Source organism: Salmo salar, chromosome ssa13, assembly GCF_905237065.1.
Source record: "Salmo salar chromosome ssa13, Ssal_v3.1, whole genome shotgun sequence".
Lineage (NCBI taxonomy): Eukaryota > Metazoa > Chordata > Actinopteri > Salmoniformes > Salmonidae > Salmo > Salmo salar.
Genome location: NC_059454.1, coordinates 74973385 through 74993839, shown reverse-complemented (window position 1 = coordinate 74993839; position 20455 = coordinate 74973385). Strand labels below are relative to the sequence as shown.

Here is a 20455-nt window from a genome sequence, read left to right as displayed (position 1 = left end):
ACAAACAACCAAAGTTGAACTTACTAATTAGTTGTTAATTCAGGAATGTGTCAATTTTAAAGAACTGCTCAGTTTTGAAGTCCTGAATTGGCGATCTGGCTAGCAAGCTAATGAGATGTTGCAAATTATCTTTTTCAATCTATTTTCTTTTCAGGGACTAAACAGGGCAATTGATTCTTTGGCAGGACTAATCACTCTTTCGCAACTGGTGTGGAGTTAAGAAATTGTAACTCTGATTAAAAAACGTTGGAAATTCAGCTAGCTATTTTCTTTGCTCCATGTAAGCTTGCTTGCAAGCTAGCCAAATAATTTGTTGTTCATCCTTACCTACATTTATTAATATGCATTCCGTGTCTGATTATGGTCAGTTCAATCCCTCTCTGTATTGTGTTGCACTGTTGAGGGGCTGGGCAATGTTACCAGTTGAATAAAAGGCAAAGTTATTCTACTCATACTGTAAAGACTATTATCAGTAAAAATGATTAACCTGACAATAATAACTTGAGGGTTTAATTGTGTAACAATGCAAAGGCCATTATGATGGTTCAATGTAATCTGATAATTTTTGTTAACATGTTTTGAAGCATGAAATGACCCATTTAAAAGTAAACCTATTACAACTTGAATCAAACTTATGAATATGTAAAACTGCATAATGATGACACATGGAAGTGCAGAAACAATATATGCACTGATTCCCACACATTGACACACCCTGTCATCCATTCAGACACAGGGAAGGAGTTAACAAGTCATCAGGAACAGAAACCGTGTGCTATTGGCTTGGGTTCCAGCATGTGGTCCTCTTGCCTCCATTTATTGAGTGACTCTGTTTATAAGGTTGACCAAATAGCTTAATAATATGCTATTTCAAATGTTTTGTGTAACAAGTGGTGTGTGCTGCCCAACTAAATATTGTTACTCTATTCTTACAGAGCTGTCCATTCTGAGTCAATCTAGAACCATGACCCCCCTTGGCCTGTTCTACCACTGACCAGCTGCTTTTGGATCCTACTGCAACTCCCCACTAGTCAAGCTCTCGTTTTTTTCAGGCCCTTCGTGAGTTGTTTGTTCTGACTGCTGACTCGGCCAAGGACCTATAGCAGTGTTTCCCAAACTCGGTCCTGGGGACCCCAAGGGGTGGGTTTTTGGGGGTTTTGCCCTAGCACCACTACACAGCTGATTCAAGTTATAACGCTTTGATTACTTGAATCAGCTGTGTAATGAAGTAAAGAAAACAATGCGCATCCCTTGTGGTCCCCAGATTGGAGTTTTGGAAATGCTGACCTAAAGAATATAGTTAAATGTCATTTTGTTTCAGCATATACACTACCATTCAAAAGTTTGATGTCACTTAGAAATGTCCTTGTTTTTGAAAGAAAAGCACTTTTTTTGTCCATTTTAAAATTACATCAACTTGATCACAAATAGAGTGTAGACATTGTTAATGTTGTAATTGACCACTGTAGCTGGAAACGGCTGATTTTTAATGGAATATCTACAGTTGTGGCCAAATGTTTTGAGAATGACACAAATATTAATTTTCACTAAGTCTGCTGCCTCAGTTTGTATAATGGCAATTTGCATATACTCCAGAATGTTATGAAGCGTGATCAGATGAATTGCAATTATTGCAAAGTCCCTCGTTGCCATGCAAATGAACTGAATTCCCCAAAAACATTTCCATAGCATTTCAGCCCTGCCACAAAAGGACCAGCTGACACCATGTCAGTGATTCTCTCGTTAACACAGGTGTGAGTGTTGACGAGGACAAGGCTGGAGATCACTCTGTCATGCTGATTGAGCTCGAATAACAGACTGGAAGCTTCAAAAGGAGGGTGGTGCTTGGAATCATTGTTCTTCCTCTGTCAACCATGGTTACCTGGAAGGAAACACGTGCCGTCATCATTGCTTTGCACAAAAAAGGTCTTCACAGGCAAGGATATTGCTGCCAGTAAGATTGCACCTAAATCAACCATTTGTCGGATCATCAAGAACTTCAAGGAGAGCAGTTCAATTGTTGTGAAGAAAGCTTCGGGGTGCCCAATAAAGTCCAGCAAGCGCCAGGACCGTCTCCTAAAGTTGATTCAGCTGCGGGATCGGGGCACCACCAGTACAGAGCTTGCTCAGGAATTGCAGCAGGCAGGTGTGAGTGCATCTGCACGCACAGTGAGGCGAAGACTGTTGGAGGATGGCCTGGTGTCAAGAAGGGCAGCAAAGAAGCCACTTCTCTCCAGGAAAAACATCAGGGACAGACTGATATTCTGCAAAAGGTACAGGGATTGGACTGCTGAGGACTGGGGTAAAGTCATTTTCTCTGATGAATTCCCTTTCCGATTGTTTGGGGCATCCGGAAAAAAGCTTGTCCGTAGAAGACAAGGGGAGTGCTACCATCAGTCCTGTGTCATGCCAACAGTAAAGCATCCTGAGAACTTTCGTGTGTGGTTGCTTCTCAGCCAAGGGAGTGGGCGCAATCAAACCTAAGAATACAGCCATGAATAAAGAATGCTACCAACACATCCTCCGAGAGCAACTTCTCCCAACCATCCAGGAACAGTTTGGTGACAAACGATGCCTTTTCCAGCATGATGGAGCACCTTGCCGTAAGGCAAAAGTGATAACTAAGTGGCTCGGGGAACAAAACATCGATATTTTGGGTCCATGGCCAGGAAACTCCCCAGACCTTAATCCCATTGAGAACTTGTGGTCAATCCTCAAGAGACGGGTGGACAAACAAAAACCCACAAATTCTGATAAACTCCAATTATTGATTATGCAAGAATGGGCTGCCATCAGTCAGGATGTCGCCCAGAAGTTAATTGACAGCATGCCAGGGCGGATTGCAGAGGTCTTGAAAAAGAAGGGTTAACACTGCAAATATTGACTCCTTGCATCAACTTCATGTAATTGTCAATAAAAGCCTTTGATACTTATGAAATGCTTGTAATTATACTTCAGTATTCCATACTAACATCTGGCAAAAATATCTAAAGACACTGAAGCAGCAGACTTTGTGGAAATTAATATTTGTCATTCTCAAAACTTTTGGCCACGACTGTACATAGACGTGCAGAGGCCCATTACCATCAACCATCATTCCTGTGTTCCAATGGCAGGTTGTGTTAGCTAATCCAAGTTTATAATTTTAAAAGGCTAATTGATCATTAGAAAACCCTTTTGCAATTATGTTAGCACAGCTGAAAAATGTTGTGCTGATTTGAAAGAAGCAATAAAACTGGCCTTCTTTAGACTAGTTGAGTATCTGGAGCATCAGCATTTGTGGGTTCGATTACAGGCTCAAAATAGCCAGAAACAAAGACATTTCTTCTGAAACTCATCAGTCTATTCTTGTTCTGAGAATTGAAGGCTATTCCATGTGAGAAATTGCCAAGAAACTGAAGATCTTGTACAATGCTGTGTACTACTCCCTTCACAGAACAGTGCAAACTGGTTCTAACCAGAATAGAAAGAGTGGGAGGCCCCGGTGCACAACTGCGCAAGAGGACATTCGTGTTTAGTTTGCGAAACAGATGCCTCACAAGTCCTCAACTGGCAGCTTCATTAAATGGTACCTGCAAAACACCAGTCTCAACGTCAACAGTGAAGAGGCGAGTCCGGGATGCTGGCCTTCTAGGCAGAATTCCTCTGTCCAGTGTCTGTTCTTTTGCCCATCTTAATCTTTTCTTTTTATTGGCCAGTCTGAGATATGGCTTTTCCTTTGCAACTAGGAGGCCAGCATTCTGGAGTCGCCTCTTTACTGTTTTATTTATTTTATTATTTCACCTTTATTTAACCAGGTAGGCTATTTGAGAACAAGTTCTCATTTACAACTGTGACCTGGTCAAGATAAAGCAAAGCAGTGCGACACAAACAACAACACAGTTACACATGGAATAAATAAACAAACATACAGTCAATAACACAATAGAAAAATTATATATACAGTGTGTGCAAATGAGATAGGATAAGGGCAATAAATAGGCCATAGTGGTGAAATAATTACAATATAGCAGTTAAACACTGGAGTGATAGATGAGTGTGCAAGTAGAGATACTGGGGTGCAAAGGAGCAAAATAAATAACAGTATGGGGATGAGGTAGTTGGATGGGCTATGTACAGGTGCAGTGATCTGTGAGCTGCTCTGACAGCTGGTGCTTAAAGCTAGTGAGGGAGATTTGAGGCTCCAGCTTCAGGGATTTCTTTTGCAGTTCGTTCCAGTCATTGGTAGCAGAGAACTGGATGGAAAGGCGTCCAAAGGAGAAATTGGCTTTGGGGGTGACCAGTGAAATATACCTGCTGGAGTGCGTGTTACAGGTGGGTGCTGCTATGGTGACCAGTGAGCTGAGATAAGGCAGGGCTTTACCTAGCAAAGACTTATAGGTGACCTGGAGCCAGTGGGTTTGGCAACGAATATGAAGTGAGGGCCAGCCAACGAGAGCATACAGGTCGCAGTGGTGGGTAGTGTATATGGGGCTTTGGTGACAAAACGGTTGGTTTTGTGATAGAGTGCATCCAATTTGCTGAGTAGAGTGTTGGAGGCTATTTTGTAAATGACATCGCTGAAGTCAAGGATCGGTAGGATAGTCAGTTTTACTAGGGTATGTTTGGCAGCATGAGTGAAGGAGACTTTGTTGCGAAATAGGAAGCCGATTCTAGATTTAATTTTGGATTGGAGATGCTTAATGTGAGTCTGGAAGGAGAGTTTACAGTCTAACCAGACACCTAGATATTTGTAGTTGTCCACATATTCTAAGTCAGAAACGTTCAGAGTAGTGATGCGGGCAGGTGCGGGCAGAGATCGGTTGAAGAGCATGCATTTAGTTTTACTTGCATTTTAAGAGCAGTTGGAGGCCACGGAAGGAGAGTTGTATGGCATTGAAGCTCGCCTGGAGGTTAGTTAACACAGTGTCCAAAGAAGGGCCAGAAATATACAGAATGGTGGCATCTGCGTAGAGGTGGATCAGAGAATCACCAGCAGCAAGAGCGACATCATTGATGTATACAGAGAAAAGAGTTGGCCCAAGAATTGAACCCTGTGGCACCCCATAGAGACTGCCAGAGGTCCGGACAACAGGCCCTCCGATTTGACACACTGAACTCTATCTGAGAAGTAGTTGGTGAACCAGGCGAGGCGTCTGCCGATAAGAATGTGGTGATTGACAGAGTCAAGCCTTGGCCAGGTCGGTGAATACAGCCGCACATTATTGTCTCATCGATGGCGATTATGATATAATTTAGGACCTTGAGCATGGCTGAGGTGCACCCATGACCAGCTCGGAAACCAGACTGCATAGCAGAGAAGGTACGGTGGGATTCGAAATGGTCGGTGATCTATTTGTTAACTTGGCTTTCGAAGACCTTAGAAAGGCAGGGTAGGATAGATATAGGTCTGTTGCAGTTTGGGTCATCCCCCTTTGAAGAGGGGGATGATCGTGACAGCTTTCCAATCTTTGGGGATCTCAGACGATACGAAAGAGAGGTTGAACAGGCTGGTAATAGGGGTTGCGACAATTGCGGCGGATAATTTTAGAAAGAGAGGGTCCAGATTGGTTAGCTTGGCTGATTTGTAGGGGTCCAGATTTTGCAGCTCTTTCAGAACATCAGCTATTTGGGTGAAGGAGAGATGGGGTAGGCTTGGGCAAGTTGCTGTGGGGGATGTTGGGCTGCTGACCAGGGTAGGGGTAGCCAGGTGGAAAGCATGGCCAGTTGTAGAAAAAGGCTTATTGAAATTCTCAATTATTGTGGATTTATCGGTGGTGACAGTGTTTCCTAGCCTCAGTGCAGTGGGCAGCTGGGAGGAGGTGCTCTTATTGTCCATGGACTTTAGTGTCCCAGAACTTTTTGGCATTTGTGCTACAGGATGCACATTTCTGTTTGAAAAAGCTAGCCTTTGCTTTCCTAACTACCTGTGTATATTGGTTCCTAACTTCCCTGAAAAGTTACATATCGCGGGGGCTATTCGCCACAGGATGTTTTTGTGCTGGTCAAGGGCAGTCCGGTCTGGAGGGAACCAAGGGCTATATCTGTTCCTGGTTCTAGATTTTTGTAATGGGGTATGCTTATTTAAGATGGTGTCGAAAGCACTTTTAAAGAATAACAAGGCATCCCCTACTGACGGAATGAGGTCAATATCCTTCCAGGATACCCGGGCCAGGTTGATTAGGAAAGGCCTGCACACTGAAGTGCTTTAGGGAACGTTTGACAATGATGAGGGGTGGTTGTTTGACCGCAGACCCATTACGGACACAGGCAATGAGGCAGTGCTCGCTGAGATCCTGGTTGAAGACAGCAGAGGTGTATTTGGAGGGCAGGTTGGTTAGGATGATATCTATGAGGTTGCCTGTGTTTACGGATTTGGGTTTGTACCTGGTAGATTCATTCATAATTTGTGTGAGATTGAGGGCATCAAGCTTAGATTGTAGGATGGCCGGGGTGTTAAGCATGTCCCCGTTTAGGTCACCTAACAGCACGTGCTCTGAAGATAGATGGGGGGCAATCAATTCACATATGGTGTCCAGGGCACAGCTGGGGGCAGAAGGTGGTCTATAGCATGCAGCAACAATGAGAGACTTGTTTCTGGGAAGGTGAATTTTAAAAAGTAGAAGCTCATTGTTTGGGCACAGACCTGGATAGCTCCAAGCTAATTAGGTCTTGCTTCGGGACAGAGACATTAGGCAGGAGTGGCCACTCTGATAGCAGCTAGCTTGCTGCGATGATCCACGTGAAAAGGTTCAGAACTTGCGGTAGGAATCTGGAGATATGGAGAAAAATAAGTCCGATTTGCTCTGGTTTGAGATGCGCTGTGCGGACTGGCTAGAGTTGTCCGGGCTAAAGGTTAGCTGATGACCGCTAGCTGACTAGTAGCTAGTTAGCTGGCTAGCTTCTGTTGGGGGTTCCAGTTCAAATGAAAGAAAATTGCAGGGCCATACCACATTGGGTGAGGCGGATTGCAGGAGAGTACGTTGAGGTAAGAAAAGTATTTTTTTAAATATATGTGAAGAAACATACATACATACATACATACATACAGTGGGGGGGGGAAAGTATTTGATCCCCTTGCTGATTTTGTACGTTTGCCCACTTACAAAGAAATGATCAGTCTATAATTTTAATAGTAGGTTTATTTGAACAGTGAGAGACAGAATAACAACAACAAAAAATCCAGAAAAACGCATGTCAAAGATGTTATAAAATGATTTGCATTTTAATGAGGGAAATAAGTATTTGACCCCTCTGCAAAACATGACTTAGTACTTGGTGGCAAAGCCTTGTTGGCAATCACAGAGGTCAGACATTTCTTGTAGTTGGCCACCAGGTTTGCACACATCTCAGGAGGGATTTTGTCCCACTCCTCTTTGCAGATCTTCTCCAAGTCATTAAGGTTTCGAGGCTGACGTTTGGCAACTCGAACCTTCAGCTCCCTCCACAGATTTTCTATGGCATTAAGGTCTGGAGACTGGCTAGGCCACTCCAGGACCTTAATGTGCTTCTTCTTGAGCCACTCCTTTGTTGCCTTGGCCGTGTGTTTGGGGTCATTGTCATGCTGGAATACCCATCCACGACCCATTTTCAATGCCCTGGCTGAGGGAAGGAGGTTCTCACCCAAGATTTGCCGGTACATGGCCCCGTCCATCGTCCCTTTGATGCGGGGAAGTTGTCCTGTCCCCTTAGCAGAAAAACACCCCCAAAGCATAATGTTTCCACCTCCATGTTTGACGGTGGAGATGGTGTTCTTGGGGTCATAGGCAGCATTCCTCCTCCTCCAAACACGGCGAGTTGCGTTGATGTCAAAGAGCTCCATTTTGGTCTCATCTGACCACAACACTTTAACCAGTTGTCCTCTGAGTCATTCAGATATTCATTGGCAAACTTCAGACAGGCATGTATATGTATTCTTGAGCAGGGGGACCTTGCGGGCACTGCAGGATTTCAGTCCTTCACGGCGTAGTGTGTTACCAGTTGTTTTCTTGGTGACTATGGTCCCAGCTGCCTTCAGATCATTGACGAGATCCTCCTGTGTAGTTCTGGGCTGATTCCTCACCATTCTCATGATCATTGCAACTCCACGAGGTGAGATCTTGCATGGAGCCCCAGGCCGAGGGATATTGACAGTTCTTTTGTGTTTCTTCCATTTGCGAATTATCGCACCAAATGTTGTCACCTTCTCACCAAGCTGCTTGGCGATGGTCTTGTAGCCCATTCCAGCCTTGTGTAGGTCTACAATCTTGTCCCTGACATCCTTGGAGAGCTATTTGGTCTTGGCTATGGTGGAGAGTTTGGAATCTGATTGATTGCTTCTGTGGACAGGTGTCTTTTTTACAGGTAACAAGCTGCGGTTAGGAGCACTCCCTTTAACTTGTTATGGATAGGGGGCAGTATTTTTCACGGCCGGATAAAAAACGTACCCGATTTAATCTGGTTATTACTCCTGCCCAGAAACTAGAATATGCATATAATTAGTAGTTTTGGATAGAAAACACTCCAAAGTTTCTAAAACTGTTTGAATGGTGTCTGTGAGTATAACAGAACTCAAATGGCAGGCCAAAACCTGAGAAGATTCTGTACAGGAAGTACCCTGTCTGACCATTTCTTGGCCGCCTTTGTCATCTCTATCCAAAACAGAGGATCTCTGCTGTAACGTGACACTTTCTAAGGCTCCTATAGGCGCTCAGAAGGCGCCAGAACGTTGAATGATGACTCTGCAGTCTCTGGCTGAAAAACAGTAGCGCATTTGGATAGTTGTCGATCTGAGAACAATGAGACGGGCGTGCGCAAGATATTGGGGTGCAAAGGAGCAAGATAAATACAGTATGGGGATGAGGTAGGTAGATAGATGGGCTATGTACAGGTGCAGTGATCTGTGAGCTGCTCTGACAGCTGGTGCTTAAAGTTAGTGAGGAAGATATGAGTCTCCAGCTTCAGAGATTTTTGCAGTTCGTTCCAGTCATTGGCAGCAGAGAACTGGAAGGAAAGGCGGCCAAAGAAGGTGTTTGCTTTGGGGGTGACCAGTGAGCTATACCTGCTGGAGCGCGTGCTACGAGTGGGTGCTGCTAATATAAGAGATGTTTTGCTCATTTTGTAAAGGGTGGGCACAGTCAGACAGGATGGATTCTCCACTGTCAAGACCAACATGTACCAACACTTCTTTACCCCTAACAGCCATTGCCATTTGAACACAGGGAATAGGAGGAGGTAGGCTAGTCTGTCTGATGGAGACGTGGGGTTGGGGAGGCTTGCTTTTTTTTTGTTCCTTTTCTGTTGATACTGAATTTATCACTTATGCTATGCATTTCTTAGTTTTTTTTTTTCATTCTTTTGAGTGGCAACCTAAAGGTACATTTTTTTTTAAATAAAAGTATAATTTGAAGTGGATGATGAACCTGTTGCATGCTCCAATAGACAAATTTAACATTCATATGGAAGTCATTTGTTGAAAATGTTAACATTTGTTGAATGAATAAATAAATGTTACACTCATATTTCATGAAGTTGTTCTTTCTTCTTCTAGCTAGAAAGCGTTCTCCTGGGAAGGACACAGCCGTGACACACAGGTTATCGCAATGATTGGAGCTTGTCGACTCATCTGAAGCCACATTTGTGGATTACAATACATCTACCAAAAAAATAGCACAGAATACAGATCAACAAGCACTGTTTGAATGCGCAAATGCACATTCTACCGTTGTAAATGTTAGGGAATTCAGAACATTTGCTCACATTGTAGTTTTATTTGTGAGCTATGTTGAATATATTTACAGATCATCCATTTATTTGTGACATGGTGAATATTTGTGAAATATTTTTTACGGATTGTTTTATTTACTAAATATTTACAGATCATAATTATGTTTGAGTTATGTGGACTATATGCACGGATGGTGGTAGACACAATTACAGAATAAAGAAGCGAATCTCACTCGATGAATGTGATGTAGCAGGTTGAGTTTATAATATTATTTTTCATGAAGTACATTGAGATTAAGTGACAGCATACAGTGTTTCATGGTGCCCTATCCCACGTTTTACAATTACTGTAGTTACCCAATACATTACCCCACCCCCTTTGTCCCTTTCATATGTGTCATAAATCCTGTAATTGATTACTGCATGTTTCATGCATTGTTGTGTCCTGTGCTCAGTTTTGAACCTTTTATTCTTTTAATTATGCTTTTTATTATACATTATTTGAGACAGACATGGGACCATTTCACTTTGCTTGTGGAGGTCCTCAAAAAGCTTTCCAACTTCATAACAACAATCAGTCCTTCCATTCATGGCAGATGAACGAGCCTTATCCCAGTCTATTTTCACTCACATTCATCCTCTAGCCTTTGTGTGACAGTACCATTGGCAGCTCTGTTTGCCTGTGAGGAGACTTCTGTTCCATTATTAAGCTGAATGCCCCTGTATGTTATACCCCTGTAGTTTCAATTAGTGTGGACAGATGTCCCCCTGCTCCTCAGGAATGTGGTAGACTAGTAGTAGTCCTGGGGGTAGCTGGTGTGGCACACATGCTGTCCGCTATGACAAGGGACGGGCCTTGTTGGTGTAGTTTGAAGGAAACTGTACGTAGACCGAAACAACACGTTCAATAACTTTTATCATTATAGACTAAGAATGATTTACATGTAATGATCACACATGGAAATGGAAATGAGAATGTTATTTCTATGTGATCACTGATCATACTAAGGTAAATATGAGCTGGAGTTGTGGATTGGTCTGTCCAGTCTGCTCTGGTTACACACTCGTTAGTCTAACTGTAATTGACCCTTATGTTCTTAATTCACCCACTTGACACAGTGATGCCTCATGGAATGATATTATTCTTATTGGATTTTTGAGGGAAGTGGATTATATTAGTTAATTTTATTTTATCAAATTCTGTGATTCTAAGCCTACATCTGCCCAATTCATACCTAACCCATTGAAATATTTTTATATTACATGAAAGTGTGTTTGTTAAGATGCATTCCAGAGGGAAAGCTAGGGTTATTCTCTTTGACCACAGTGATTTGGTTCCTTCCGTTTGACAGGATTCCAAGAAATGCTCAAATTACAAAGAACAATGACCTTCTCTGGTCTCTGACTGTTTGGATCTGAGCCAGTGTTGATTATCCCTCCCTTGTCCTGTCCCCTTCCTTCCTCTGTATGGTGGCCCTGCCTGGGCCAATGGGGAGCCAAGGAGCCGGGGGCCTTTGAGTCTTAGAGGTGGTGGTGAGTGTCTGCCAGAGCAGTGCCTAGCACCATTGACTCACAGCACTGGAATGTCTCTGACTGTTCCACTCACTCTGCCTCGCTCTCTCGTTATCTCTCCTATCTCGTTCTCTCTCTCTCTCTCTCGCTCATTTTCTCTGTAGTGCTCTTTCTCTGTATAGTTTGCTCTCTCAGCCTCCCCTTCTATCTCCCTCCATAGCCGCTTGCTTTCAACCTCAGTCCCAAATTTTTCTCTCATTCCCTCTCCCGCCTTCCCTCCGTTCCCCTCTCTTTCTCTAGAGGAGGCCCAAAGTCATGTCTGCTGACTCAGCCTAGGAATAATCCAAATGCCTCTTGATTTCCTCCGAGCTCACGCGACATCCACAGTGGGTGTAGATTATCCACAATCTGCTTAATAATAATATTTTCAGTAATATCAGCACACTCATTAATTAATGAATGAAAAATGCAACTTCAAGGGGGGGGTGTGATGCAAAATGCTTGGCCAGATACTGACTCATTTACACACACACAACACCCCGGACACATCATTCACTAGGTCCCCAGGTGGAAGTGTCACTCAGTACAGTATCAGTGTTTTGGGCAAAACCATCCCAGCACTTCCCAGCTGTGATCCCTTGGTCCGGCTCCACTTCCAGATGGAGTTTGTTTTGGACACAGGAGCATTTCTGTCAAGGGCTCACTCACGAATCCCGATGAAGTAGTAATCGGTGGTAGTGTAATTCAGTCTACTGGGACAGAGTAGGACGGAGCTCTGAGTCCGCCATTGCTGTCAGTCTCGTGATCGACTGTTGAGTTGTAGATCTGGCATTATAAACCCAGATAGTTGATTTTCTTCACACTGTTGTTCCAGAAACATGGAAAGGGTTGAGCTGAAAGGGGAGGGGGAAAGAAAGGTAGAGCCAGGGAGTAGGGGGCGAGGAGAGGGTAAAGAAGATGAGAGGTTGATTTTCCTTGTCGTAACTGTTGAGGAAGACCAAATCATTCCACATCCAGTGTGACAGAGAGAAAAAGCGATTTCATCTCTACAGCACATGCTTCCCATCAAGTGTGTGTGTGTGTGTGTGTGTGGTAAGAGGTTTAGGGAGTTGTATATGAGCGGTTGGGGGGGGGGTTGGTGTCTGAAAGGTTGGCTCTGTATCAGGAACATTTGTGTGTGTGTTGCGGAGAGAATGAAACCACATTACAGAGATTGTGATTGAGTTGGAAAAAGAGAGCGATGGAGAGAGGCTCCAGAGAGGAAGCATGTCAGCGTTGTCAAAATGGCTGCTGCTGGGTTTGGTCCATTTATGATGACTGATTCTCATTTAGGAAGAGGGCCAAAGATCTTCAACTCATCAGATAAAATCACTTTACCCATGTCAACACCTCTCCCCAAACCCTCCCCGACCAACCAGAACTAGAGTCTTTAGCCATTCAAATGGAGGGTTATTGAATTCCTTTTCCCCAACAAAGAACTTTCAAAAAAACAGTGAACCGATATGAGCAATTCCACGGTAACAGCATGACGTTGAGATATCCATTTTTCCACTTTAAACCATTTCAAATCAAACTTTGTCACATGCGCCGAATACAAGTGTAGACCTTACTGTGAAATGCTTACTTACAAGCCCTTAACCAACAGTGCAGTTCAAAAAGAATTAAGAAAATATTTAACAAATAAACTAAAGTAAAAAATAATAAAAAAGTAACACAATAACATAACAATAACGAGGCTATATACAGGGGGTACCGGTACCGAGTCAGTGTGTGGGGGTACAGGTTAGAGGTAATTTGTACATGTAGGTAGGAGTGAAGTGACTATGCATAGCTAATAAACAGCGAGTAGCAGGAGTGTAGAAAACAAATGGGGGATGTCAATGTAACAATCCAGTGATTAATTGTTCAGCAGTCTTATGGCTTGGGGGTAGAAGCTGTTAAGGAGCCTTTTAGACCTAAACTTGGTGCTCTGGTACAGCTTGCCGTGCAGTAGCAGAGAAAACCAGTCTATGACTTGGGTGACTGGAGTCTGACAATTTTATGGACTTTCCTCTGACACCGCCTATTATATACCGACTATTATATAGGTCCTGAATTGCAGGAAGCTTGGCCCCAGTGATGTACAGGGCCGTACACACTGCCCTCTGTAGCGCCTTACGGTCAGATGCCAAGCAGTTGCCATACCAGGCAGTGATGCAACCGGTCAGGATGCTCTCGATGGTGCAGCTGTAGAACTTTTTGAGGATTTGGGGACCCATGCCAAATCTTTTCAGTCTCCTGAGGGGGAAAAGGTGTTGTCGTGTCCTCTTCACGACTGTCTTGGTGTTTGGACCATGATAGTTCGTTGGTAATGTGGACACCAAGGAACTTAAAACTCTCGACCCGCTCCAGTACAGCCCTGTTGATGTTAATGGGGGCCTGTTCAGCCCGCCTTTTCCTGTAGTCCACGATCAGCTCCTTTGTCTTGCTCACATTGAGGGAGAGGTTGTTGTCCTGGCACCACACTTCCAGGTCTCTGACCTCCTCCCTATAGGCTGTCTCATCGTTGATCAGTGATCAGTGATCAGGCCTACCACTGTTGTGTCATCAGCAAACTTAATGATGGTGTTGAAGTCGTGTTTGGCCACGCAGTCATGGATGAACAGGGAGTACAGGAGGGGACTAAGTACACACCCCTGAGGGGCCCCAGTGTTGAGGATCAGCGTGACAGATGTGTTGTTACCTACCCTTACCACCTGGGGGCGGCCTGTCAGGAAGTCCATGATCCAGTTGCAGAGGGAGGTGTTCAGTCCCAGGGTCCTTAGCCTAGTGATGAGCTTCGTGGGCACTATGGTGTTGAACGCTGAGCTGTGGTCAATGAATAGCATTCTCACATAGGTGTTATTTTTGTCCAGGTGGGAAACTATGCAACTATATGCAGAAGGAATACTTTTAACAATTTCCACTGAACATTTTCCAAAAACACATTTACTCAGATGTATAATTTGGTAGTAGAATGCTGGTACAATCTTGATCAGCTTTTTTATGGCACCACATTTTCCAAAAACTCTTAAATATCTTGCCCAGATTAAGATTCAAAGGTTTCTGCAGAAAGAGTGGGGTGACAGCGATGACATAACACCTTGAGTTGAAAAAGTCTATTTTGGTTATTGAACTACAGTAAGTAACAGAATGACATCATGGGTCCCTGATCTGTACTTCACAGAAATGCATAATTATGAATGTCATTCTCTTCATGGTTATCTATCCTGAATAGGTACACAAAAGTAGAAAAATGTTATCTCCTCTTTTGCATGTTTGGTTATTATTCTACTCTGGCTATTATTGTAATGAATAATAAGACCAAACTTGGTTGGACCGAACCAAAACTGTACCAATCAGAGACATCAAGTTTGGACATTACAGTACGGTAGAGTTCAGTATAGTACAGTACAACACTGTAAATTATACTTGTGTGCTCTACTGTACTAAACTCTACTGTATTGTACTGACCTATACTCTACTTTTCTTTACTGTACTGTGCCGTCCAAACTTGTGAATGAGGTTTCTGATTGGTTCAGATTTGGACTAACCAACTTTTTAACGTCAATAGACATTCGGTGTCAGTCGGTGCTCAGTGGGTGAGAGGGCTGGTTACAGTAAATGGAACGAGAGGGGGCTCATGGGAGGGAGGGATTGTTTTCACACTTTTGCTTTGACCACCACGTGACAGAAAGAACAGTTATGAGCTGAACATAACAGTGTGCTAATGGGAGGTAGGACAGTAGCAGGTGATCCAACTGGTTTGTGACTACTATGAATTCTCAATGTAGCCAATTCAGCTGCAGTATTTCTGTAAAAGATTTTTGGGGTATTTATGTTACCGATTTGGTAACAGAGCGACAAAGTCCAAAGAAATGTGCAAACATTTCTAAAAACCTGTTTTTGCATTGTTATTATGGGGTATAGTGTGTAGATTGATGAGTGGGGAAAAACAATTGAATACATTTTCGAATAAGGCTGTAACGTAACAAAATGTGGAAAAAGTCAAGGGATCTGGATACTTTCCGAATGCACTGTATATGCTTTAATTTCTCAAATATAGACTCTTAGCTTTCATTTGACACCACATTTGATGTGTTCCTATGAACTTTACATGTTAGTGCTCATGGGGCTTTTTCATGGAAATTCCCATGTTGAATTAGTTGAATACTCTGGCGTGGGGCTGCTGTTTTTGAAAGGCAAAGTGAAGGGCGCTGATTGACAGATTGCAGTATTGTGACAGAGGTCACAACAATGGCCGCCTTACTCCTCTAAGAGTATCCTCACTGAAGCTGAGGAAGTGTGGGCCCTGTGGAGGATTCTGCTTTCTCTGTCCACCCCCTTCCCATGTTTCATGGAACATGATCCAGCTCCTCATAATAATCCTTGCAATGGCCAGCCTTGGAGCGACTGAGGGGGGAGGGAGGTGGAGAGAACGGGGGGAGAAGGGGTTATGGAAAGAGGTAAAGGAAGAGCGCGTACAGATATGTCTGTGTGTGTCAGATTTTCTTGGCCTGTTTCTGTCTTCCCCAGTTGTGCTGCGGTGGAGAATCTCCCAGGCCAGAGCCCAGTGTAAAGGACGCCAAGGGAGAGTAGGCTTCATGCTCTCTACCGCCGGGGGAGGAAGAGGGGTGGCCGTTCCAGATTGGAATGTTGCATTTCCTGCTTGGTTCCTGCCATGTTTCTGTTTTCCCTTGTTCCCCCAATCTCTCTCTCTCTCTCTCCTCTCGCTCTGTACCAAATATCCTCTTTCACTCCCCTCATGCCTTTCTTGTGACCTTCCCTACATATTTCTCTCCTCTCTGCTCTAGCCCGCTTTTCTCCTTCACCCTTCTATCTCCCTCCCCATCCCTCTCTCTCTCCTCTCTCCTCTCTCCCATAACAATATTGTCAGTGTTATCTTGTCCTACATCAAGTTGAGAGAAAAGCTGAACGTGGACGAGCTCTCTGGAGTTCATTAAACCACTGGAAGCCTTCCACTAATGTTCCACTCTTACATAAACACTGCCGAGAAAGATGACCGTTTGTGTGTGTGCGCGTGTGTGTGAGTGAAGGGGGCCAGTATGCTTTAGCAACAGGGTTCTTTGGGGTCAGTTGCCTCTCTCTCTCCCAGTGTGTTTGTGTGTCAGAAGGGGGTTGTCATATTGGGATCAAAAACCCACACATTCCCTGGAATGTTCCCTGGGGCTAAGTGTGCGACTATACAGTGTTTGTTACTGTGCAGTGGACAGAAGGCAGATGCAGGACAAAGACAGTCATCTCCTTCAGTCCCTTCTCTCTACGTAGGCAGAGCAAACAGTGGACCTGAAGCAGATGGGAACTAGGACACTGTTCTCTGCCCTCTACAGCTGCATGTGTAAAGGCTGAGTGGGAGTCCCTTCTGAGAAAACATGGCTGGGACTCTTGTGAGACACAGGGAAGTAATGGTTGAGTGTTTGCGTAGCATCCTAGTTTCCCAGCCCCTAGCCCTGGGCAGACCAGGGTTCAAATACTATTAGAATTATTTGTAAATACTTTGGCTGGTTGATTGCACTTGCCTGTTGAAGTGAAATCAATGGAAAAGTCCTAAAGGTGCAAATCCTGCTTGCATGGCAGTCCAGGCAGGCTATTTCAAATGCCAGAAATATTTGAAAGATTTCAAGTAGTATTTGAACCCAGGTCTGCCCCTAGCTCTATTCCTGGTCTGAATAGAGTGTGAGTCATCTTCATCTTACCTACTGCTCCTGTTCATGATTTCCCTGGGGAAAACTAAGTCTGTGTTCATGATTCCCCTGGGGAAAACTAAGTCTGTGTTCATGATTTCCCTGGGGAAAACTAAGTCTGTGTTCATGATTTCCCTGGGGAAAACTAAGTCTGTGTTCATGATTTCCCTGGGGAAAACTAAGTCTGTGTGTTCATGATTCCCCTGGGGAAAACTAAGTCTGTGTTCATGATTCCCCTGGGGAAAACTAAGTCTGTGTTCATGATTCCCCTGGGGAAAACTAAGTGTGTGTTCATGATTCCCCTGGGGAAAACTAAGTCTGTGTTCATGATTTCCCTGGGGAAAACTAAGTGTGTGTGTTTGTACTTAGTGATGGGTTCTCAGGACCCCATATGTAACCTGTAGTATGACTCTCCAGGGAAACCATGTGTCCGTGGTGGGGTGTGTGAGGTGATCCCAGGACCCCTGTATGTGTAACCTGCACTCTCTCCTGAGGGAAAAAGGACTTGTGTGTACAATGTGTTCTCTGGAGACGGCAGGATACGCACCCTGTGTGCGTGTGGTGCGCTTTCAGGAGCCAGTGTGTGTATCCTGCAGTATGTCTTCTGAGGGGAAAAAGGGCTGAAACCTGCAGTGTCTCACAGTGATGAGGTCAAACGTCAACCTTACTGTCAGGGGCCGTTTCTCTCTTTGTCTCCCTCCATCTATCCCACACTATAGTTCTCTCTCCTTTTCCTTCCTGTCTTGTTTCAAGTTTCAGGTTTTATTAGTCATATGTACAGGATACACATGGTATACACCGTCCAATGAAATGCTTACTTTCCAGTGGCAACACCCCTCTTTCCTTTTCCATTCTCTCTCCCTTCCCCCTCTCTCCCACTGCTGCTCATCCCGCTCTGCATTCCTGGTGTATTAGCAGAATAAACAGGCCGTGTGTGGGGGTGCTGGGAAACTTGCGCATTGAAGGCAAATATTTACATAAGACAGTGCAACCTCAGGCTCCATTCAAAATATGAAGGGGCATTTCATAATAGGCATAACTAGCTACTGCTGTATATCAGTGCATCTCAAAGCTCCCGGTTAATCGCTGGCTGAAGCTAGGAGCAGAGGTTGAAACAGTCTCTCTCTACACAGGTCTGGGATCAGGCTGAATGCCTCACTCAGATGAGATATGTTTCTGGTCATAAGCCTGTAGGTCTTAGAACGTGGCTGGCTATCAATGATTGATGCCATTTTAATTCAATGGAGCTCTGAGAGATGGAGAGAGGGAAATCTGTTGTCTTACTTTCTCCCTTTAACTCTCTTTCTCACTCGCTCTTTCTCTCTTTCCCACTCACACTCTCCCTCTCCTCATCTTCCCTCTCTCTCCTCATCTTCCCTCTCTCTCCTCCTCTTCTCTTCCTCTCCTCCTCTTCTCTTCCTCTCCTCCTCTTCTCTTCCTCTCCTCCTCTTCCCTCTCTCTCCTCCTCTTCTCTCTCCTCCTCTTCTCTTCCTCTCCTCCTCTTCCCTCTCTCTCCTCCTCTTCTCTCTCTCTCCTCCTCTTCTCTTCCTCCCCTCCTCTTCTCTTCCTCTCCTCCTCCTCTTCTCTCTCCTCCTCTTCCCTCTCTCTCCTCCTCTTCCCTCTCTCTCCTCCTCTTCCCTCTCTCTCCTCCTCTTCCCTCTCTCTCCTCCTCTTCCCTCTCTCTCCTCCTCTTCTCTCTCCTCCTCTCTCTCTCCTCCTCTTCCCTCTCTCTCCTCCTCTTCCCTCCCTCTCCTCATCTTCCCTCTCTCTCCTCCTCTTCCCTCTCTCTTCTCTTCCTCTCCTCCTCTCTCTTCCTCTCCTCCTCTTCCCTCTCTCTCCTCCTCTTCCCTCTCTCTCCTCTTCTCTCTCCTCCTCTTCCCTCTCTCTCCTCCTCTTCCCTCTCTCCTCCTCTTCCCTCTCTCTCCTCCTCTTCCCTCTCTCTCCCTTTAGGGTTTTTGTAGAGAGACTGACTAACTCTTGCACAGCTTTCCCATCTGTGTAGGCCTGTCTGTCCCTGTCTGACTCACTGATCTGGGGCCAGCGGGAGTCTGCACCTGTGCCCATCCACTCACACTCCCACCAGTCTCCACCTGATTCCAGACCTGCCTGCCAGGGTTGACTTTGGCTCCCCCAGCCTGGCTACTGATGAAAGACAAGGAGAGAAGTTAACGAGAGTTTAGACACACGCACACACACACCGCACACAGGTGGTCAGGACCCTCATCAGGGATCAAAGGACCTGAATCAGCTTAATTTGGACGAATCTTCTCCCTTTCTCCTGTGATGTTGAGTCCATATTATTTAGCCGACCTGAGTCACCCTTAGTTTGTTTTGGCCCCAAACCCATTATCATCTGTTAGTGATTGTCCCTCAATGGGTTTCATAATATGACTATGTTTTGGTGTCACATCTGAATCACCTGCCTTTTAGCTAGGTTACTCAACTCTCTTACCTGTCTGTGAGAGTCTCTCTGGCCTGACTCATTTTTATCTAACCCTTTTATCGTACCGGTCTGTTGGTCTCCCCCTCATCTCGCTCATATCTCTTACCTCTGTCTCCCCCATCTCTGCCTCTCTCTCTCTCTCTCTCCTGACTCACCTGTTTGTCTGTCCCTCCATTGGTACGACAGGTGAGGGCTGGCCCTCTAAAGAGGAAGTGTGTGTGGTGAAGCAGCAGGTGGCTGGCGGGTTAATGGTATAATGGTAAACGGTGTAAAGGAACGGTTACACCAGAGCGCAGGTATGAGGGTGTGACGAGCTCCTGGAGGTCCTCCAGATCCACCTGTCCTCCTAGTCCAAGCCCCACCTGCTGGAAAGTGGGAGGGAGGGAGAGGTGTGCCGTGGTAGCTCTTTGCAGAACGAAGGTATGAGCTGAGAGCAGTGTGTGATACTGAGTGTGTTAGCTGCTTCGTGGGAAAGATTGACTTGGATTGAATACAGTAGGCTGGATCTCTTGGCGTTGTTTGGTTCTGTGGAATATCTCACAAAATTCCATTGTAGCCTACTGCTCCCTTGGTATGTGATCCTTTATAATACTTTGTGTCAATTTGCAGTTAAGATCCATCATGGCAGTGGTATTTCAAACAAGGTGGATGGATGTGAGACATGAACTTGAATGTTATTTCTCAAATCGTGACAGTGGAATTTCAAACAGTGTGCGTGTTGAGGTGAATGTCATGCTGTGCCTGCTGAGACCCAGGCCAGACCCAGGCCAGACCCAGGCCAGACCCAGGCTAGCTCAGGTATGTGTAAAGGTACGCCAGGCCTCTGACTCTCTGTAGGTGTTGTTTTCAGTCACGACTGACTCACACACCATGGCCAACACTTAAACTGTCAGCAAGGTGGTGTGTGTGTGTGTGTGTGTGTGTGTGTGGCTGACATGACACACACAGAGGTCAAAGCCACTGGGAACACTTACAGGGAGACCTATCTGAGGAACGACCGGAATGCCAGATTCCCTGAATCCACTGCGGCCAGCTCTGGCTACGGAATAAACTGTTTATCTGAAACCGTCAAGGAACTTACAGTTTGAGTGCC

At 44.9% G+C, this 20455-nt stretch overlaps 1 protein-coding gene across 5 annotated transcripts in view; it reads left to right on the top strand.

The window, feature by feature from the left end:
* The window catches only part of LOC106568021 (angiomotin), a 49557-nt gene that overhangs the window by 1854 nt on the left and 27248 nt on the right, over window positions 1–20455 (top strand). The window contains exon 1 of one of the 5 annotated variants that reach the window (XM_045693546.1): window positions 19783–19933. The exons of the other annotated variants lie outside the window; for them this stretch is intronic. The gene's annotated coding sequence lies outside the window, so the exon portion shown is untranslated. Of the gene's footprint in view, window positions 1–19782; window positions 19934–20455 lie in introns of those variants that run through there. 5 annotated transcript variants of the gene reach the window in all.